This window comes from Tenrec ecaudatus, chromosome X (genome assembly GCF_050624435.1).
Source record: "Tenrec ecaudatus isolate mTenEca1 chromosome X, mTenEca1.hap1, whole genome shotgun sequence".
In the NCBI taxonomy this organism is placed as follows: Eukaryota; Metazoa; Chordata; class Mammalia; order Afrosoricida; family Tenrecidae; genus Tenrec; species Tenrec ecaudatus.
Window position 1 is genome coordinate 40,276,012 of NC_134548.1, and position 23,897 is coordinate 40,299,908.

At 39.2% G+C, this 23,897-nt stretch overlaps 1 pseudogene; it reads left to right on the plus strand.

The window, feature by feature from the left end:
- Positions 1–261: 261 nt before the first annotated feature.
- Positions 262–23,897, plus strand: part of LOC142433288 (pre-mRNA-splicing regulator WTAP pseudogene) — a 167,648-nt pseudogene continuing 144,012 nt past the window's right edge.

Consider the following 23,897-nt stretch of genomic DNA (forward strand, 5'->3'; position numbering starts at 1 on the left):
AGCAAACCATGGTTAAATATTGCTGCTTCATTTGACCAAAAGTACCAATTCATTCACCATTTGTGTTCTGGCCCCAATTTCACTCCAGTGAAGACTGGGTCTGTCAGGCTCTAGCCCTATTTGTTAAGGACATGTCACCTTGTGAGGTTTCTCAGATGGGAAATACCTCGGTCCCAGGCAACCTCATGGCACTGCACACCCACACGTGGCTACATGAGGCAGAGAGAGAGAGAGAGAGACAGACAGACAGACTCTGGTGGCATGGCGCAGCAGAAAACTGAGAAGCAGCCAGAAAAAGACAGCGGTGAGCTCCAGGTTCTGGCCTTTTGGGGCCTTCCACCAGGAGGTGAGTTTGACAGGACTGGTTGACCCCATCGGCTGAATTAAGCTCGCCTGGTTCCCCGCTTAACCTGCATTGACTGCCAACATCCTGTAGAGGGCCCTAGGAACGGAGAGGAACCAACCCCTAATCCTGCTACCTAACAACCTCTCCCTCAAGAGGAGGTGGCCATGACCTCTGCTGGCTCTTAAAGAGATCAGAACCAGCCCAGGGAATGTTTCCCCTTTAAGAGGAAAAAAATGACTCTTCATGAAAATTGTGGGATCTTCTGGCTTGTCTGCCACCTCCTATGCCACAAGGCAGAGAGAGGCAGGGACTGAGAATCTGAAGAAAGAACCAATGGCCCCATCCTACCCAGGTGTGAGAAAGTGTAAGAATAATGGAGATTGGCTCTATCTTACAAATCGAGCAGGTTTGAGAAGGCTCAATCTGCAATGTGAAAACTTATAGAGAATAGATAAGATCTAGTTGAGGATGGGGGACTCCTGAAGCAATAAACACTCCAGGTCCCAGAACTTTATTCAAGGCAGGTTTATTTACACTTCCTGTCAAATAGCCTGCCTCTCATGACAGGCTTCCACGCGAAGGGATAGTTGTTGACAATTATCGGAGGGCATACAAAGAAATATTCGTAGCTAAGCTCGTTACAGACAGGAGGGGAGGGTAGAGTTGGGGACAGGGAGTAACTGATTATTTTTCAGCCACTTTATCTCAGACTGAGAGGTGGACAATTAAGGGCACCCTAAGCTCCCGTGGTTGAGCCTTCAGCATTTCCCACTGGCCTTGCCTGAGCTGCTTGCCCAAGGAGCAAACAACTTTGCCCCCACAAGGAAGAAATTAAAACAATGCAAAAGGGACCTTCGGCAGTTTCCTCTGCTTCCTAAACAAGAGATGTTTCCCTTTCAAGAGGTCCCAGTAGGCCAAGGTGAAATTAGATATGTTAATACTCCTCTTACTAGGATGGAAGTTAGAAATTTCAAGAAAGAAATAAAATCCCTCCTCAAAGACCCCTTTGTCCTAGCCAAACAATTAGAAAAATTTCTGGGGCCCAGTTATTATACCTGGGTGGAAGAGATGGCCATAATGGACATCTTTTTTATAGGGGAAGAGGGTGATAAGCAATAAGTTGCTGCAAAGATTAACAGAAGTCAAGCCCCAGAGAATGAAAAAGGGGAAGTTTATTCTGTGCTTCCCTGGAGGGATTCATGGACTCCAGGAGGGAGTCAGAGAATCTGCACTGCCTGGGAGGGAGAGAAGGGAAAGGGAGAGCAGGGAGCTCTGAACTTGTGGGGGAACTCCATGGGGACCCCCATTGGAGGGGGGGGTCTGAGAAGTGGCGATTATCTGTGGTGGAGAGAGAGTTTTAAGCTGCTCAAGAAGGGAGGAGTAAAGCAATAAAGGGAGTGGGTAGAAACCACAGGTGGGCAAATAAAGAGGAAGGAGAGAGGATTAGCAGCTGTGCAGGCTCTAAATGGGCCTCTGTCCATAAAAATTCTGAGGTAGGGTAGTGCTTTGATTGTTCCATTTGGCACTGAGGCAGATGGCTCATTTTTTTGTGGCCTCCTGAAATTATTGGTCCGATAGCGGCAGGCAGGCTATTTGTAATGTCCTCCGACCAGTACATGACCCAACATTACAAATAAAAGGGACACTGTGTTGTTCTGGAAGAAGTAGCACCCTCCTGGGGAGGGAGAAGCTCCTCCTCCTGAATAAAAATTCCCAACATTAACTCAGGATGGGATAATGATGAGCCCAAGAAGAAATGCCAGATGTGAGACCTTAAAGAAGTGATAATCAAAGGAATAAAGGAACCAATCCCCAGATCCCCAATGTAGTTCAGGCAACAGGGAAAGGAGGAGACCCCATCAGCTTTCCACCAGAGGCTTAGGGACAAAATGAGTGCTTGGCATGCGCTTCCCTGCACTTCGGAAAAGTCAGCAACAGATGGCGCCAGAGAAATAACCAGGGAAACCAGATGTTCCAGGTTTGAAGAAAGCAGCAAGGTGTTGAAAAGCAACTCTCCGTTTCCAGACCCCATATGCTAATCGCCATAATTGCCATACATTCCTCACCAGCCTTTTAAAAACCTGAGCCCCCAACTGCTGATTATGAATCCCCTGACCTGTTGGTCTAGGGAGCTCCCCCTAATAAAGCTATTTCTGTTTCTGCTCTCCCTTGTCCTTTCAGTTATGTCTGTCTGTCTCCCTGTACCTCAGTTTCACCTTTACAATAAGAAAGTGTTCTTCCTTAGAACAGGAGGGCCAGGGCCAGATTGGACAAGGATGCTTGACAGTCAACTTTGCAATCAAAACCTGGCCCAATGTCACTAAGAAATTGCCAAATATTGAGGGATGGAGCATCAAACCCACTGATGAATAATTGAGGAAGGCCTACCAAGTCTTTGTGAGGGAGAGAGGAGGAGAAGCAGAAACAGAAAGCCAAAATCTTGATAAACCTATTGGATTAAATTGGTTTAAATGCCTTTTAAAACAAAATATTGGTAAAATGTCAGTTTTACTTCTGGATAATAACTAGATAAATTATACATATATGGATTTGTTTACTTAAAAGCTTAACTGATTTTATAGCAGTGAATGCTTATTAATCAAAACGGTTTATTATAACTTCAGGATCAAGATCTCTCTCTAAGTTATCTGCTACAGTCCGTCCTTTTTTGTCTTTCTTAAATGAGTACTATAAGAGCAATTTAAAACAATGAAATAGTTTTATATTTAAGTTTTTTCCAACATTAGATAGAACTTGGTAGATCCAAAGGATAACATTATTTGCATCTCAAGAGGCTCTGTAGGCCAGAGGATAGTTAGTATAAGAAAACCCCTCTTTGCATTTTTATCCAATTCTAGCCAAAGTAAAGAGTACTGTTTATTACTAGGAGCTCTGGAGGCTCAATGGTTAGACATTCAGCTAACTGGAAAACCTCAGAAGTTACAGTCTGGGAAACCCATAGGGGCAGTTTTCCCCTATCCTATAGAGTCACTGTGATATAGTATTGACTCAATATCAGTGTGTTTATAGACTACATCATGGCTAAATTGTAAAGGTAATCAATTAAGTAAATGTTAATGAACATTTTAAGTATTGTTCAATTTTAAATAAGGTGTTATATCTAAAGCTTTTAACCATTTATATTTCCTTTTGGTTGATAATCCTTTTGATCTTTGATTAACCTTGTTCATTTTTGAAATAGTTTGTGAACTTCCCCATTTAAGTCTTTAAATATATATATCTGAATCTTAGCCATATTAAGTTTTGTCACCTGAAGATAAGCCTTTGCTTTGAAGGTCAGCTAAGCTATTGAACAAAAAAATTTCTGCAGACAAGAACTTATGAAAACAAAATCTAATGCCACTAAATCAATATGCTACTCTCAAAAGACAGAACATAATGGAAAAAAATCAACAAAATAAAAAAATGTCAACAACACAATCAACAAAATTGACCCCATAGACATATAAACATATAGAGAATGTTTCATCCAACAAAAATACATTAGACATCCATCGCCAATACACATAGAATATTTTCAAGAATAGACCACATACTAGGTAACAAAGCATGATTCAACTAATTCAAAAATTTAGATCCTACAGCCTATCTTCTCAGACCACAATTCTGTAAAATTAGAAATCAACAATAAAGTGAAAAGACACAAAGACAAATATGTGCAGATTGAACAAAATAGCACTAAAACATTGGGTAATAATACAAATAGCAGAGGAAATAAAAGAAAACTTTTAAATATATCCTTGAGACAAATCAGAAGATAACACAACATATCAAAACTTTTGAACACAATAAAAGCAGTAAATTAGAGGTAAAATCCTAGTAATCAAAACTGTAAAGGGGTGCAACTGAGATACAGGGAGGAAGACAGACATAACTGACAGAACAAGGGAGAGCAGAAACAGACAGAGAAATAGCTTTATGATGGTTTTGAAGGTTTACCTGTGTCAGGGATGTAAGTTGTTGCTGCAAGGAGGCGAGAGACTCTGAGGTGGATCCATGACTAGTTGGAGTTGTCTGTTAAAGTTCTGTGTTTAGAGCATGCTGTGATCTAAGGCTCTACTAGAAATTTCTGCCACTTCCAGGGAGGAGGCAAAACTAAGGTTTACAAGGAAAGGTAGGGTTACAGCTATTCTTTGCCTTATTAGCCCAGATTTCTTATCATAATAACATCACTCTTGAGCTTGTTACTGCAGGGAGGCTAGAGAGACTGGGATGGATTAGGTATGCTGCTTTTCTCGACCTTTGGGTGGGGAGTAACTGTGCTAATTCATACTGACCATAGAGGATGAGCTGAGGAACTACATACAGTAACTGGAAAACGAGGTCCTTCTGTGGAAAAATTTACGCATTTAGTTATTTGCTCAGCAGAAGTTGGTGGTTGGAGGTTCCTTATGACTTAGTGTGTATTTAGAGTTAAACTCCGAGTGGCAGGGGTGGGTCACAGGCTTAAACAGATAGCAGCAGAATGAGATTCATGTGTCTTGGAGGGAGAGAGAAGTTAAAGGAGTTGGGATGTGTCTGCCTTAGAACTGTTTTAGGAGGGACTGCAGGTAAAGGCAAAGGAATGCTGACAAGTTGGGTTAAGGGGATGGCAAGAAAGGTATAGTAGAAGGCGGAATGTGAGACAAAAGAGTATAGGAGTCATGAGCTACCGGGTGTATGGGGATAACAGCTTCGTTAATTAGGCGCAGGGCCTGGACCAAGCAATAAGTACCATTTGGTTTCTTATTGGTAAGATTGGAGTGTTTCAGGGAGAGTGGGTCGGAGTAATGAGGTTGTTAGAAAGAAGGGTTATGATGGGTTAGCATTTGGAAGCAATGATGTCTGTAAGGCCAGTTTTTCCAGGTTGGGCAAAAGAAGAGGAAGGAGCAGAGTTGATGTGAGACCAAAAGGAAGGTGTAAGGAGATTCCTAAATAATTTAAAATGTCTCTTCCCAACAGAGGGATCAGACACAAAGGGACTATAAGGAATGAATGAGTAAAGGGCTAGTACACCTAGGGCAGGCAGGCTTGCCATCAATATCCATGACTGAGATTGAGGAAGGACTGCCTCGTCCTGAAAATGAGGGCAGGTAAGAAAAGATAGCTTCTGTGTAAGAAGGAAATTTACTCCCCCAATACCTTGAGCAATACCCAAGACTGGGCGAGGGTGATGGGGGTCCAGTCAGGGTGTTTTCAGACTTCAGCCAATCCCATCAGGGTCAACGGCGGGTCAGGAATTGGAAGGACAGTCCCCCCATGTGGAGATGCAAATGGCCTGTTGCTTTTCCAAAGACAGTCAGACTTTCAGTGTCTGCTTTGACCACAAGCAGGGTAGGATTTCATTGCAGCTTTAGGCCTGGGGCACTTCTGTGACAAGTGCCCTTCTCCGCACTTGAAGCAGGTGCCAGTCGTTGTTTCCATACACCCTTGCCCTGTGCTGCCCTTCTGGGGCCTCGTGGGATCGCTGGCCGCAGGGCTGCTACTAAGGCTTGGGTTTGAAAATTTACCTTTTGCTGGATCCAGGCATTACAGGATGACTCTGCCTCCTCCTCACGGGTGTTAAGTCCTAAAAGGCCATGTTCACTAAATCTCGGACCCTGGTTTGAGGGCCTTTCTTCTGCTTTTTTAAACTTGTAATGTAAAGCATCACTTAAGCAGATTTAAAAAGTGACTGGATTCTCATCAGGCTTTTGAGTAATCTTAAGATGATTAAAGTTGACTTCTATATGGGAAATGGCCTGAAGCCAAGTCAGGACACACTGAAGCATTTTATTGTGGTGGGCATGTCTGTCCCTACCTGCTTGATTGTCAATTTGATAACTTTAACCAGGTTTTTGTCTGGGAGCCGCCTAGGTCAGAGTCGGTTAAACGAACCTGGTCGGAGTGCTGCTGAGCAGTGAGAAAAACGCGTTCCATCTTATCTGCAGTTAGGGTGGAGGGAAGGATGACAGAAATAGCATGCCAGGACAAATCATAAGCTTGAGTTAAATATCGACACTCCTTAATATAGGTGGTGGGATCATTATAAAGGGGCCTAAACACTTTTCAATCTGAGATAAATGAGTGAGAGAGAAGGGAACATGAACTGCACCACTCTCTCAATCCAGACACTTTTTGGAGTGGACAAAGAACAAGGGGGGTTCTGCGATCGCAGGTGCTTGCTAACTGGCATGGCGAGTGCAGACTCGGGTTCCTCCAGCGAGGCGGGTAGATCAGAAGAAGAGGATGGGGGGGGGCCTCCGGGTGTTGCCAGATAGGGAGAGGGGTGAGTAGGAGGGGAGACAAGGTGTTCAGGCAGGTCTGAAAAGATGGACATCAGAGGGGGTGCAAAAGCAGGAGAAGAGGAATTTTCGTTAGTCAGGAGGACTTGGAAAGGGGAACAAGAAATATACAGAGTTGGGATCGCAGAGAAGAGGTGGCCCAGACGTACAGGAGCTTAAACTATTTGTGAGTTTACTGGCAGAAATTGTTGAGATTTCAGAGGATAATGAAATCCAAAGTGCAGCAGGTGATTAAAGTTGTTACTTCCTGGAGCTTTCTGACCCCTCCCTCCTGCGGGTCTCAGGGTGACGACCATAGATTTGTGTTCTGATTCACTATCTGGGAGAGGTCTGTCAGAGGCTGTGGGGTGTTATCTAAGTGGAAGCTGAGCAGAGAGTGGACCAGGAAGTGGAGTGAGGGAGAGACTCCAGGCAGTCTGACGGGTCTGGCTCTGGGGAGGGGTTGGGTATTGGAGGCACAGGGCCTCAGCCTTTAGGAGTTGAGGGGGTAGCGGAGGAGGTGATGATGAGGGGTACCCAGAATATGGAGGTGGCCTTACTGGGGGCACAGATAAGGAGTCGTGGGGTCTGGAGAAAGAAGGAAGGGGAGTACTGTCTGGGCCTGATTAAGAGAGTGTTTGGCTAAGAGAACTTGAGCAGGGTGACAGGTAGTAGAGAGGGACGGGAGTGAAGAAAGAAAAAAACCTGAACATATGGGACTTCTGATTAATTGTGAGTTTGTTGACCAAAATTTTTGAGGTTGCATGGAATGTTAAAATCGAAAGTGCTATGTTCTGGCTAGTGTGACTCATTGTCCAATTGGTATTGAGGCCAAACTGGGTTACAGAAAAAGACCAGGCATTTAGGGCGGAGATATGGAGCCAAACCCAATTCAGTAAGGTTGGCAGTAGGCACCCCAAAGGACTGTCCTTAAGGGGTTGGGACAGAAGACTTCCCATTGTGTCTCAAACTGCAAGGGGTATGGATAGAGGAGAAGGGCGTTCCCTGGTCCCCATTCCCACCCGCCAGTCAGGAGGTGGCCTGATAACCCTGAGAGGCATGCTGGTCAGAGCTAGGGGCCCAGTGGGAGAGTCCTGGACTCTCCGGAACAGAAAGGTTCCCTGGCACAGGCCTGCGGCTTTAACCGGCATGCAGGGACCTTGGATCAGAGAGAGACACAATGGAAGCCTAGGAGGGGGAGGGGGGCCTGGCTTCTATGACCGGTAAAAATGGATGTTGGTCAAGCCTTTGTTTAGGGTGAGAGGAAGGGGAAGCAGACAATTTTAGAGAAAGCACACAGAGCCACAGACACAAAGCACACAGTTAGAAAGGGCTCAGACACTCCCTCTGCGTTCCAGTGCAGGCAGAAGGTACAGTAAGTGACTGCCTGGCCTAGTGCTAGGAGGCCTGTTATCAGCAGGAATCCCAGGAGGTAAACACAAAGACAAAAGGCTGGAGGCCACATGAGAGAAGATAGACACAGAGAAAAGATGGACACGAGAAACTGGCCTTATTGTTGCACCCCTTTCAGGGAAAGGCAGTCATTTCCAGCTCCTCTTGGTACTAGGGTTGCAGAATAAAGCCCTGCAGTGGTGCCACGCTCAGCTTCCTAGCATACTTACTTTTCAGGGCTTTCAGTTAGCCCCCCACGGACCCTATGTTCCCATATGAGTTTTCTGGTCCTCAGTGTCCAGAGGGACAAACAAGACAAATGAGACAGAATGAGCATACACAGTGAGATACTGACCAGAAGGCGCTCATTCAGACAGGCGCCAGAGGTTAGAGGGGAGAGAAGGGGTGGCTGTGTCCCAGCCAAAGCAGAGCCAGGACAGCAAAGAGCCCATTTCCCTACCTCTCCCAAATTTTCGGGCACCAAATGTAAAGGGGTGAAACTGAGGTACAGGGAGGAAGACAGACATAACTGACAGGACAAGGGAGAACAGAAACAGAAATAGCTTTATTAGGGGCTGGGGGAGCTCCCAGATGAGGTTCTGTGGCCTAGGCCAACAGGTCAGGGAAGGCATGCTTAACAGTTGGGGGGGCGAGGGTTTTTAAAGGGCTGGTGAGGAATATATGACAATTATGGCAATTAGCATATGGGGTCTGGAAACTGGGAGAATTGCTTGTGGACTCCTTAAGGCTTTCTTCGAATCCAGAACATCTGGTTTCACTTGCTATCTTATCTGGCACCATCTGCTGCTGACCTCTGGGATGTGCAGGGAAGCACGAGCAGGGCCTGATCTGCTTCAGCTTAGTCCAAACAGGTCTGCCTAATTGGGACCCATACAAACAAAAACATACATGAAAAAAATAGGAGAAATCTAAAAACAACATGCTAATCCAACACCTTCAAGAACTGGAACAAGGACAAGAACATAAACCCTCCAATAAAAGAAAGAAGGGGACAAGCAGAAATAAACTATATGTGAAAAAAAATAACATGGAAATAATAAGACAAAAAGCTGGTTCATTAAAACGATTAACAAAACAGACCACCGGCAAACTCAACAAAGTGAATAAAAGAAAAGATGTAAATACCCAGAATAGGAGATGAAAAGGGTGACATTTGAACTGATTCAAATGAAGTAAAAAGAAATAATAACATTATTCACACAAATTAAAAAATCTAGAAGAAATGGACTGATATCTAGATATACTTCACCCATGCAAATTAATGCAGAAAGATATTGAAAAATTCAACATATTGATAACAAAAGTAGAAATAAAGCAGGCCATTAAGAAACTACCAACAAAGGAGAATTCTACCAAGTATTCAGAAAAGATCTGACACTAATACTATAGATACTATTCTAGAACATAGAAAAAGACAACAAACTCACAAACTCATTCTATGAAGCCAATATAACACTGATACCCAAACCAGGCAAAACCCCCCAAAATAGAAAATCATAGATCAAAAGCTATCATGGACATAGATACTAATATCTTCAACAATAGAAGCTAGTATTCTATCAAAAATATATGATTCATTATGGCCGAGTGGAATTCATTCTATGAATATAGGGACAGTTCAATATTTGACACATATACACACATACACACACAGAAAATAAATTTAATCCACTATATAAATAAAGCAAAGACTAAAAATCACATGACCATATCCATAGACACCAAAATGCATTTGAAAATATCTAATATGAATTTTTTATCAAAACGCTCAACAAAATAGGAATAGAAAGGAAATTCATCAACATAATAAAAGCCATATATGAAAAACAAACAGCCAACATGATACTCAATAAGGAAAAGTTAGAAACAGTAACACTGAAAACAGGGACAAACAAGGATTTCCCTTATAATCACTCTTATTCAACATCTTGTTGAAAGCCTTAGCTAGAGCCATCAGACACCAAAAACCAATCAAGAGCATACAAACAGTCAAAGAAGAAGTGAAACTTTCGCTATTTTCAGATGATATGCCCCAATATATAGAAAAATCAAAAATCTTCACCAAAGACCTACTGGAAAAAATCAAGGGATTGGCAAGATTCAAAATTTAAAAAACAAACAAAACAAAAACAGAAAGCAATTAGATTCCTGTATACCAGTGTGAGAGTCACAAGAAAGACATTAAGAAAACAATATCATTTACAGTGACCATACAAAAGATGAAATACTTCAGACTAAACCTAACTAAAGAAACAAAAGACCTATACGGAGAAAGCTACAGAATTTTACTACAAGAAACCAAAAGAGATGTACATAATTGGAAAAATATCCTGTGCTCATGAATAGACAGACTTTATAGTGTGAAATATCAGTACTACCTAAAACAATCTACTAATAAAACACAATCCCAATCCAAATCCCAAGTATGTTCTTTAAATAATTGGAAAACTACTCAACAATTTCATATCGGTAAACAAAATACCCAGGATAAGCAAAAAATAACTAAATAGGGGGCAAAGTACTATCTACCCTAAAACATGCTACATAGCCATAGCAATCAAAACAGCCTGGCACTGGAACAATGAGAAATATATAGACCAAAGGATCCGAACAAAAAATCCAAACATAAATGCATCAGCCTACAGGCAACTAATCTTCAACAAAAGACCTAGAAATATCCAATAGTATAAAGACAGACTTTTCAACAAATGGTTTTGGGCAAACTGGATTTCCATATGCAGAGGGAAACAAGACCTATGTATCCCCCCACCCCGCCCATGCAGAAAAATGAAATCAAGACGAATTAAAGACCTAAATTTAACCCCCAGAGTTATTAGGTGTGTTAGACAGGGTTCTCTAGAGAAACAAAACAAAAATGCTAATAATTATATATATATATATATACATATATATATATACAGATAGCAAGATATATAACACAAGAAATAAACAGTTAGTTAGATTATAAAGCAGTACAAATGGCTCAGTGCAACTCACTCCCGTGAGACAGTTGTGAGACACTGGCAGTCCTTTAAGTCTTGAGGGCCACTGGGTAGTCCTCTGTAGAGCAATTTCAGGCTATCTGGGCATAGGCAGCAAACAGCAAGGCAGATCACCAACATCAGCCAACTGACAGGGTCCGACAGTCCCCAGCTCAAGAGATGTAAATTCCGATGGTGTGGCAAAGCAGGTCTTGAAAGAACATCAAATTACAGCAACACAGTCCACGTGTTAGGTGTCCCACAGATAGTGTAGCTTGCAAATTAAAGGCAAAAAACAAACAAGGCAGCTGCACACTGGTCTAATGATCAAAGAGCAAGATACAAGAAAGGTGAGGCTCACTGAGCCATTTATTTCTCTGCCCTTCAATTAATCCCACATGTTTATTGGCCAGGTTAGCACAATAAATTAACTACCTCATTAGGATAATGAATGAGAAAACAGGAACAAAGTTAAGGGCATATTGCAGGGCATATATACCAAATATAATGAAGGAAGCACGCACAGTTGAAGACAAAATAGATGACTCAGTCTTGCTGAAATAACATCACTTATCCACATCTAAAGTCTTCATCAAAAAAGTAAGAAGAGCCCACAGATTGGAAATTTTTTAAACCACGGATATATCAGAAAAGGTTCTCATAATCAAAAGCTATAGAAGTCTACAACAGCTCAATTAGAAAATGACATAGAACTCAATTAAGAAGTGGGGAAAAACATGAACATACAGTTCACCAAAAATGATGTATACATGGCTAACATGAACTATCTGGAGATGCTGATTAAAACCAAAATGAGATAACACCTTACACCCACAATGCTAGCTTAATTAAAAAAAAACAACAACCAAAAAACAACAAATGCTTGTGAGGTTGTGGACAGAATGAAACTCATACACTTTTGGTGGACTTGTAAATGCATATAGCTACTATGAAACATGAAATGCCAATACATAAAGCAACTGGGAATTGACATATATGATCCAGCAATACCACTATTAGACACATGCCCCAAAGAAATGAGACAAAATATGAGTGAATGTATACTCCCCCATGTTTATAGCGGTTCACAATAGCAAGAAACTGGAAGCAGCCCAAATACCCCACACTGGAAGAATGGATAAAGAAACTATGATGCATACACATAATGGAATACAAAGCATCCCTAAAAACAGTAAAGAAAGCATGAAGCACCCCATGACATGGAAGGACTTGGAAAGCATTATGCTAAGTGAAGTTAACCAGTCACAAAAGGACAAATATTGTGAGTCTACTACTATAGGGAGAAACATCAGTTAAACAAATACTAGAGATCAATTTTTTAAACAAAGGTAAAAATATGCCTACTGGCCAGGAATTATGCACACACACCTTATTATCACTTCATAAGGACCACCTCACTAGAGGAGACCTCACATCTGCCAAGGTATATCATTTAAGAAGGGCAAGGCCATCTACTTGATATACAACATTGAGACAAGGTTGTGGCAAATCAAAAGATTCTCCACAGGAATGAGAGGAGAACCTTATGGGAATATCTAGTTAAGACCAAGGGAGCGGAGCATCTAATTTCAGAGGAGGCACTGATATTTCTGTTGGTGGGTATGGTGAGTAAATGAGAAGGAACAACCTCACATCAGAAAGGGGAGCTAAATATTGTAGAGAAACTAAAGGAAGAATAAACCCAGTTCTTTGTTCTTGGGTAGACACTTTGAATATGTTTTTACCCAACCCTTGGTAAACCATGCCATGGACTAAGCACTATGATGACTTTAGATGATAACCTTACAAGGAACGCTCAAAGATGACACCAGGATTGGACCTGGAATCTAGACTGAAGAAACTGGGCACTACCTCAAAACTACTTGTACTCTTGGATTTAGGACTGAAATTCCCTGATGGGAGAGGAAGCAAAGGATGGCCACCCAAAGACTGTAATGAAAAGGGACCCAGAACCACCATATATTTAGTATCTCAATGCTCCTCTTGGCTTAATATGACATGTATTAATTTGCTAGGCCATGATATGCCTTTGTAAGAAATGTTACAGGAAATTTTCCCCTAGAATCAAACCCCATGCTTAATGTAAACAGCCCAATCAATTAAGAAATCAATCTTACAAAGCAACAACTCATAGATTACAGCTCAAAGTTGGACTATACTCTCATAAAATCCTCTTATCAATAGTACCTCAAATTCTATGCCATTGGATACATTACTGATGTTGACAAAGCAATTGCCTTATATCCCTAGGCATGATTGATAATATTTTTCTGTTTTGTTTTTCTTATTTCTTGTTTTTTGGGGGTTGTTTCTCTTTTTTTTCTTGTTTTTGTTGGTTTTTCATTTTTTCCATAATGTGACAGCTAAAGTAAACCAGAGTCGTTCATAACTTGTGGACAAGTAGATGGATTCTGGGGTCCCACTTAATTCTAGCCCCTATCCAAGAAGAGTTAGTTCATGGCCCTGCTCAATACCTGCCTTCATGAAGAGATCACTGAAGAGACAGGTGCTATAGTAAAGTGTGGTGAAGAAAGTAGATAATGCCTGGCTATCAATTGCAAATGTGTCTGGGTCTTAAAGACTTGTATTCACACAAGCAACCATCTAAGTGAGGTATCAACTAAGTCCATCCTGTGTGACCCAAAGATGAGGATTAAAAAAAAATCCAAATCTGATGAAGGGAATAATATCAGAGCTTAAATGTGAACACCCAATTTGTAGAAGTTCATGGAGGACAGTGGGAGACCAAAATCCTATTCAGATTAAGCCTCTGGCAGATCCCCTATGGCCACAGGCGAGGAACTCCAACAGCTTCCCTACTAGACAGAGACTATTGTAAACTTGCTTATGGTAGAATTGAACCAAGGTTTAATATCATACTTGGTTAGTTGACCTTCCTCTTGACCCAACCAGAATTTGTTCAAGACTTAAATATTTCTCACTTGTTCCAGGATAGAAATTTCTTTTCTGGCATTTTTTAATATTGTTGGTGGTCTTTTCTTTCTCTTTATTTTTATCTTTCTATTGTTATTATAATTTTCCTTCTGTATCATTTTGTTTGTCATTGTTTCTGTTAGGTTTCCCAATTTATGAAGCACAGGAGTGGATGCTTAGAGACACTAACTGATGGTTTACAGGGGACAAAGGGTGGGGAGAGTTGAGGGAAATGGGGGAACAAACAATGAATGTGGGAAGGGGAAGAGAGCACTAGAATTGTTTGTTATAATGCATATACTACCTTTAGAAAGCTATTTAAGTTTGGAATTGCATGTTAAATGAATACAATATCAAAAAAACTACTTTCAAAAAAAGAAACCAAAGTTGACCAATGGTTACGACGGGTGTAGGAAGAAGAGTTTTTGCTTAGGGGCACTGAGTTTATCTTAATGCTGGTGGAATAATTTGGGAAAGGATATCAATAATGGTGGTGCAATATGAATATTATAATCAATGCTACTTAATTATACACATAGAATTTGTCGATTTGGAGAATGTTTCATTGTGTGCATTCTTGCCAAACTTTAAAAAATAATCACACTAATAACAATGAGGACAAAGAGAAGAATATGTACCAAAATTGATTGCGGTAATGATTGTATAACTCTTATTGATATGATAAAATATTGAATTGTATGATATGTGGATGAAATACCAATAAAATTGTTTTTAAGAAATGAGAGTTACAGTCTCCAAAACCCACAGGGACACTTCTACCCTGTCATACAGGTTCAATATGAGTAGCAATTGACTCAAGAGCAGTGAGCTTTTTTTTGTTTTTATTAAGCAATTTAAAATACCCTGGATTGATTCAGGTACACCTGAGTCCTCAAAGCAGGAAGCTCAATACATTGACTGTGATCTACTAGTTGATGGCAAATGTACTGTGGGTAGAGTGCATGACATTAGAAAAAATAGACATACGCCTATCATCAGTCCTGTCACATAACTGATATACAGAGCAGCCAATCAAATGCTATCTTAGGTGTCAAACGCATGTGCAAACAACTGCGCTATGTACAGAAAAACTGACAGGCTAAGTTATCGCCAATTTTTAGACTTTGGTTTTTTTCTCATAAACGTAAGAAAGGGTATTAAAATGAGTGGGGGAGCTGGATCAAGTACTTTCATACGGAATGGGAGATTTTGACACTACAAGCCGGCATTCAGCTAGAGTCCAGAATGCATGAACAGTTCTGGAAATAACTCATAGAGGGAAAGTACCCCAAAATGAGAAAATGTGCTACCTCCTTGTCTGCATTATTCATCTCTACTTATTTATGTGAGTCAGCCTGTTCCCACATAAAGATCATTAAGTCCAAGTACCATTCCACCATGATTGATGATCATTTGGAAGTGTGCTTGAGGCTGGCTGTCAGCAGCTACTGTCCAGACTATGCATCCCTGACTCATTCCATCCAGTGCAAATCATCAGAGTAAATCAGGTAATAACAAAAAATGTACATAGTTAATTGTGTTGTGCAATATGGACTCATGCAGTTATGCAAGGTACATAAACATATATTGTACATATAAAGAATTCTCAATGCAATTATGAATAAATGTAATAAATAAATTAAAATATATGTTTTTCATTTTTGTAGTTGGTAGATCATTTTGACTTGATCATTTTATAAATAGCTTGCATGCTGAAAAAGCATGAGCACCCCTGCCTCAAAGTGACACCCTAGTTCAACACTTTAAAGAGGTCTTGTGTAGCAGATATGCCCAATGTAATACAAAGCTTGATTTATTGATTGCTGTTTCCATGAACACTGATTGTAGATCAAAGCAAGATAAAAATCCTTGATAATTTCAATTTCCCCACTTATTATGGTGTTTTCTATTGGTCCAGGTGTGAAGATTTTGGCTTTCATTACTTTTGAGTTGGAACTTATACTGAAGATCGTTGATCTTCTTCAACAATAAGCGCTTCACGTCCTCTTGGCTTTCAGAACGCAATTTCATGTCATCTGCATATTGAAGATTGTTAAGCCTTCTTTCAATCCTGATTCCATGTTTGTTTGATATAATACAGCTTCTCAAATTATTTGGTTCAACATACAGACTGAAAAAGTATGGTGAAAGAATATAATCCTTGGGCATTTATAGAGGTCTAGATAAAGACATGTATATATGCAAATATACTTATATATGAGGATTGGGAAATAGACCTATGTGCATATATTTATAGGTTTAGTATTAAGTAGCGGAAGGACATTGTGTCTCCACTCAAGTACTCCCTCAATGCAAGAATACTTTCTTCTATTAAATTGGCATTCTAGGATGGTCACCATCCCGACACAACCGCTGAAGCCAAAGCGGGTGAACAAGCAAATGTGGTGAAGAAAGCTGATGGTGCCCGGCTATCAAAAGAGAGAGCATCTGGGGTCTTAAAGGCTTGAAGATAAACAAGTGGCCATCTAGCTCAGAAGCAACAAAACCCACATGGAGGAACACACCAGCCTGTGTGATCATGAGGTATTGAAGGGATCAGGTATCAGGCATCATCAGAACAAAAAATCTTACCATAGTGAATGTGGAGCAGTGGGGAGTGGAGTGGAGACCCAAAGCCCATTTGTAGGCCACTGGAGATCCCCTTGCAGAGGGGTCTTGGGAAGGAGATGAGCCAGTCAAGGTGCGATGTAGAAATGATGAAAAATACAACTTTCCTCTAGTTTCTAAATGCTTCCTCCCCCCCCCCCGCCCCACTATCATGATCCCAATTCTACCTTGAAAGTCTGGCTAGACCAGAGGATGGACACTGGTACAGATAGAAACCAGAAGCACAGGGAATCCAGGGCAGATAATCCCTTCAGGATCAGTGGTGTGAGTGGTGATACTGGGAACGTAGAGGGAGGGTGGGTTGGAAAGGAGGAACCAATTACAAGGATCTACATGTGACCTCCTCCCTGGGAGACGGACAAGAGAAAAGTGGGTGAAGGGAGACATCGGACAGGGCAAGATATGACAAAATAATAATTTATAAATTATCAAGGGATCATGAGGGAGGGTGGAGCGGGGAGGGAGGGAAAAAATGAGTGCCTGATGCCGGGGGCTTAAGTGGAGAGCAAATGTTTTGAGAATGATGAGGGCAGTGAATGTACAAATGTGCTTTTTGCACAATTGATGTATGTAAGGATTGTGATAAGAGTTGTATAAGCCCCTTTTAAAACAACTAAAAATGTACAGAAATAAATACACTATTAAACAACAGTGATAAATCTCAAAAAATTATCCTAATTGAAATAAGACAGAACAACAATAAAATAATATAATTCTGACACACACCTTTCTTGATTTTAAACCATGAAATATTCACCTATTCTTTTGGAATAACTGCCTCTTGCTTCATGTACAGATTCCACATGGTCAGAATAAATTATTCTGGAATTGCCATTCTTTTCAATGCTGTCCACTGTTATGACCCACATAGTGGATTGCATTTGCATAGTCCATAAAACATAAGTAAACATTGTTCTGATATTCTGTTGCTTATAGCCATGATCTCTTCCAAGTCAGCATTTCATTCTTCATCAGCTTCTGAAATTGGCTTGGATTTCTGTTGGCGTGTCTCTGCAACTTTAAAATTTTATTTACAGCAAATTTTTGCTGGCATGTGATGTGAATGGCATTGTTCCATAATTCCTTCACTCTTTTAGGTCACCTTTCTTTGGAATCAGTACAAATGTGAATCTTTTCTAGTTGGTTCACCAGGTAGTTGGCATAGGTGAGTGAGTAATTCCAGAGCATCATTACCTTTTTAAAACATTTCAAATGGTATTCTGTCAATTTCTTAATCCTTGATTTTCACTAATATCTCCAGTGAATCTTGGACTTCAGCCTTATGTACCATTTGGCTCTTGATTACATGTTACGTCTTGAAATGGTTGAATACTAACTAGTTCTTTTTTTTGGTGCAACCTATGTATTCCTCTCATATTCTTTTGATATTTCCTGAAATTTTCAATATCTCGACAATAGATTCTTTCAATAGTACAATGTGAAGCTTGAATTATTTTTTTCCTTCAGTTCTTTTAGCTTGATATATGCTGAAAAGATTCTTTCTTTATGGTTGTTTAATTCCAGTTGGCAAATGCCATGATGATATTTTGAATTCTTTAGCATATCTTTGAAAATTTCTGTTTACTTCTTTTACTTCATCATTTGTTTTTTTTAAAAAATTTTAGCTGCTCTGTGATAAAGAGCAAGTTTTGGAGTCTCTTCTGATATCCACCTTGATTTTCTTTCTTTCCTATCTTTAATGACCCTTACCTTTTATCATGTATATGTTCTTGATATCATCCAGTTTGTCAGGCCTTCTGTCATTAGTATGAAATGAGTCAAATATTTTCTGGAGATGTTCTTGAAAATCAGCTGCGACAAATTCAAGGTTGTAATTTGGCTCTCATAGATTTACTTTAATTTTCTTCAACTTTTACCTGAAATTACATACTGTCGACTGATAGTCTGTGCCACAGTAAGTCCCTGGTTTGGCTTTGGGTGGTGATATTGACCTTCATCATCTCTTCCCACAGATGTAGTCAATTTTATTCCTGTGTGTTCTAGCTGAAGAATCCACATGTATATCCACCATTTGTGTTGTTGAGTAAAGATATTTGTGATGAAGAAGTCCTTGGTTTTAGAAACTTCTATCATGTGACCTCCAGCTTCATTTCTATCACCAAGACCATAGTTTCCAACTTTTGCATTCCAATTGCCAATTATTATCAATGCTTCTTGACTGTATGTTTGTCAATTACAAACTTAAGATATTGGTAAAATTCATCAATTACTTCATCACCAGTTTTAGTGATTGGTATATAAATTTGAGTCATAATAGTATTGACTGGGTTTCTTTGAATGCAGATAGTGATTATCCTATTACAGACAGCATTGTACTTCAAGATCTTGAAATGTTAATTTTGATGATGAAAATGACATAATTAATCTTGAATTTGTCATTCCAAGCATATGATAGTCTGATTCAAAATGGCCAATACTAGTCCTTTTCAGCTTACTATGGATTAAGATATTCTTTATATATTCTATTTCACTTGTGATGGTTTCTAATTCTCCTGGATTCATACTTTGTACAGTCCATGTTCTGATTATTAATAGATATCTATAGCATGTCTTCTCATTTTGAATTCCGCCACATTAACCAAAGAAGAGCCCCAAAGCTTTCTTCCTTCTATGACATAACTGTTGACTCTAATTGAAGAGGGCAGCTCCTTAGTTATATTTGAGTATGTTATGACTTGAAGGGCTCACCTTTGGCACTATATCTGACAATGTTCCAGTACTATTCATAAGATATTCAGCATATCTTATAATGTCCCACTGCTTTTCATAAAGTTTTTAGTGGCTAACTCCTCAGAAGTGAACAATCTATTCCTTTTTCTTAGTCTGTTCTTAATCTAGAAGTTATACTGTAATATAAACACCTTGGGGTAGCTGCTGGTATTTAAAATGCTGGTAACATAGCTTCCAGCATTGCAATAGCATGCAAGTGACTATAGTATGAGAAACGTATGGACAAGTAGTAGAAAAAGGGGTAAAGTTAAATTTTTGTGAGTAATCTGTAATATTTTACATATTATTTACTATTTGAAGTAATATTAGAGAAAAGAATAATGTTTTAGAATTTAGATATTGCTATTAAGCAAGATCTACCCATGGTCATGGATGATAAGACTTCTCAACTGCTTTGGACTCATTATCAGTATGAACTAGTCCATGTGAACTAGTCCATACGAACTAGTGTCAATATCAAAAAAGAGAAATACCCTTGAGGAGATAGATTGACACAATGGTTTCAACAATGGGCTCGAAAATAACATTTGTGAGGATGGGCAGAGTAGGGACCTTGTTGGCTTTTCTTGTGCTTGTTGCTGTAAGTAGGAACTGATTCAATGGCATCAACCCTGACTCACTAACTACTGAAGTGAGGTTTGCGTATACATTACCCTAATTACACTTCTGAGTTTCATTTAGCTCGATTAGAAACACAGTAGAACACTGATAGCATAGTGGGTTTTATTGGGTGGCTAACCACCAAGCCAGCACTTGGAATCCACCAATAACTCTGCGGGAGGAACTCACAGGTGCAGTTCTACTATACCCTATAGACTCATTTTGAGTGAGAATCAACCTAATAGCAGTGGGTTTGTTTTTTCAGTTCATAGAAAATCATCTCCCTTCATCTGAGACTCAGGCTTGTTAGAGATGCTGTTTTATTTAAGACGTTATAAATTATGGAGGCAACTAAACAATTGATATAGAAACCTTGGAGTTAAAAAGAAAAAAATTAGTTGGCCCATGAAAGGATACACAGCCTAGACTACTGTTCAATTCACCCAGCATGTAGCAGTTGATATCCAGCTTACCAGTGATTTATGTGTGTTTTCTAACATTAAGCCTATGGGAAAATGATGAGGCTTTCTCCTCCTGTAAAGATTTACAACCTCAGAAACCCACAGAGGCAGTTCTATTCTGTCCCATAGTGTTGCTATGAGTTAGAATTGCTCTATGGCAATAAGAAGAAGAGAAGACACCCACTCAAAACCTCCTTTAAATAAAAAACTGTCACAAATGTTGCTCTTGTAGCAATTGCCTTGGAATTTGTTCCCTTCTATTGGAAGATTATATACTTTCATGTATTGGGGATGTTTGGGGAAAGGTATTTTAAAACTAGAATAGCTTACAACATATATTTCAAACCAGAGACATTTAAAATACACTTGCCTTGTATAATCCATTAAAGGAAAATTACACGGATCTTTTATATGACAACTGACTTTCTTATGAGGAAATGGCTAATGTCAAAAGAAGAGTGACAGGAACAATTTTTATAACGTGTTTTAGGAGAAAAAAATGTGCTTAATATGAGCCAGTGAAATAACTGCCTCTGACAAAGAGCAAATGGCATCAAATTGGCGTAAATATCATGCATACAGCAATGACAAAGGAACATAAATGGAAAATTACAGCTTTTGGTGCTTAACAGTATCTAACAGAAAGCACTAGTTGTTTTTTTTTCAGAAAGAGCTATTTAGTCTGGCAGTTCCTAAAGCTGCAATTTTCTTGTTTTGTTTGCTATCTTAATCTAAACTTCTCTGGGACGTAAACTAAAGGGAATTTTGAGAGCACTCCGTTCCCTAGGTTCTTGACTATCCTAATGAAAGCCTAAGAAAACATGCAGTAGGCCTCTTCCTCCTCTTTGAATATTATTGGCTTGGATATTTTCACCTTTATTGTCCTGCTTGATAATTCCCATCACTGTGCATGTCTGGATTTGTGTGGTTCACACTTCAGAAATGGGTTATTGGCTGATGGACACCATGTATGTAGGTAAAGGAGCTAAGTGGATATTATACCACAAAATAAAGATGCTGGACCCATAAACTAAGATTTCCCTAGATACCTAAGAAAAAACATTGGTTATGGTATAAATCAATTGTTTTCTCTGAAATTAATCTATTCATTAAAATATTAATCTCTTCTTGGCTACTTGATCACCTTTCATAAATTGTGGCCCTCTTACATTAATTTTTTCTAGAGTAAAAATTTTGACATATCTACTGGCTCATATCATCCCATTGCTAAATCCATTCAATGGTGTTTTGTTTATACTACAATAAAGAACTGATAGTTATAAACATTTTGACCTGCTCTAGCTCTTTAACCTCACCTGACACCATATTTTCTTTCATAATTTGTATTTTAGCCACTCTGTTTTTGTTTTTCCTAATGTTGCTTGTTCCCATTAAGTGCAAAGCATTTTTATACATTCCCCACTTCTTGAAGAGTTTCAATTCGTCAATTGACATTTCATATCACTTAGTCCTTGGGACTCATTTCAATGGAGAATTTGTCAAAGAAACCTACTTGATACCATCTACAGAACAAGATCATTTCAGTTTACATTTATTTGTAAGTTTTCTTAAAATATATATGGATCTCCCCAACTAGATCTCAAACTCCATATGATAAAGACCACATCTGTTTGTGTTTACTATTTCATTAATAGAGCTTAAAACAGGGTTGGCATCAAATGACACCAGCCTTGCAGTTAGTAGTCCAGCACTTTGCTGAACAGTCCCACCGGGGTTTCTATGATATAACCCAAACCAAACCAACGGAGTCAATTCTGATTCACAGAAACACAATAGTTGCCTTTAGTAAAGGGAGATTATAGAGGTGGGCCTGACCTAATCATATGGATCCTTTAAATTTGTAGTCAGGGATAGAGAAGCCAGACATGAAAATGAGATTATATGATTCCATTCATATGAAACATCCTAGATAAGGAAACATATAGAGACTAAATGCAGTTTGTTTTTCCAAAGATTTGAGGGAGGGATGAATAGGAAGCAACTATTTCATAGGTCTGAGGTTTGTTGTTGGCATCTCGAAAATGTTCTACAAGATAGAGGCAGTGGTTACATAAAATTGTGAATACAATATAAACCATTGAAATTATCACTTAAAATGGCTAATTTTATGTGAATCTCACATCAATAAAACAGTAAAAAGGATATGAAAAATATATCAATGATAGTAATATAACAAAAAAAACCCTGCTGCCAGCCAGTTGATTATGATTCACAGTGACCTGGTAGAATAAAATAGAATTGCCTCAGAGGGTTTCTCAGGCTGTAATCTTTATGGAAACAAATTACCACTTATTTCTCCCTTGTAGCCACTGGTGGGTCTGAACTGCTGATCTTTTGGTTAGCAGTTGAACACTTGAACTATTTTGTCACCAGGACTCCTTTTTTATGTACAAATATTTATATCTATTAAACAGATTGAAAAAAGTCATGATGTATAAGACATTTTTAATTTTAAACACTAACTAGATATTTAATGGCACAAAGTATTCTATTTTATAAGTGAAAATAATACTGTGATTTTTATAATCAAAATATCTATATTTTAGAGATTCAAACTGAGGAATTTACAGATGGAAAGAGAAAGTGATAGAGTTTACATGAGCAGAACTGGCAATGGAGTGATGGTATTTAGCTTTGGTGAATTAGTACTTAAGTGTGCTTACATCAGTCTAACTACATGTATGTATGTTCAAAATTCTTCATAATAAAAAATTAAAATAAATGTTGGTGGTGGTGGTGTTAGGTGCTGTCTAGGTGTTGAGGTGGTTCCTACTGACAGAGATGGCTATAGACAACAGAAGGAAACACTGCCCTGTTTCTGTGCCTTTCTTACAATTGATATGTTTGAATCTATTGTTGCAGCCACAATGTCAATCCAGCCCTATAAGGATATTTCTCCTTTTCACCGACTACTTTCCCAAACATAATGTTCTTCTCCAGGGTCTGACCCCTTCTGATCACATGCCAAAAAATAGTTTCTAAAAAGTGAGCAAAGTGGTATGCAAAGAATTGTAAATTATAGCTCAAGATATTTAATCTCCTTAAGAAGTCAGAATTTCATATGCAGGGAAAGGAGATTTGAAAAGTAGCAAATAAACACATAGGATTTGTGGAATAGGAGCAGTGGATGTGACTGGTACCTCAAATGTCACTGGAGGCAGGCTCTTATGTACACAATAATTACAATCGATATCAGATATAATAAAAAATTGGTTATATTTACTATAAGATTCACAGATATCATTAAATTCTCATCCACTATTAACTCCTTAAAATCCTGTTCATATTCATAATACATTAGACATTTGTTGTCATTTTTCCTGAAAATTCAACTGTATATTTTCCCATACATTTTACCAGCCTATAAAAGTCATGATTATTTATATGTTTGGAATATTCTAGGTATAAAATCTCATTTTCCCCTCAAGACACACACATATCAGAGTACAAAATAAGCGTTTTGCTGCTGTTATTTTAG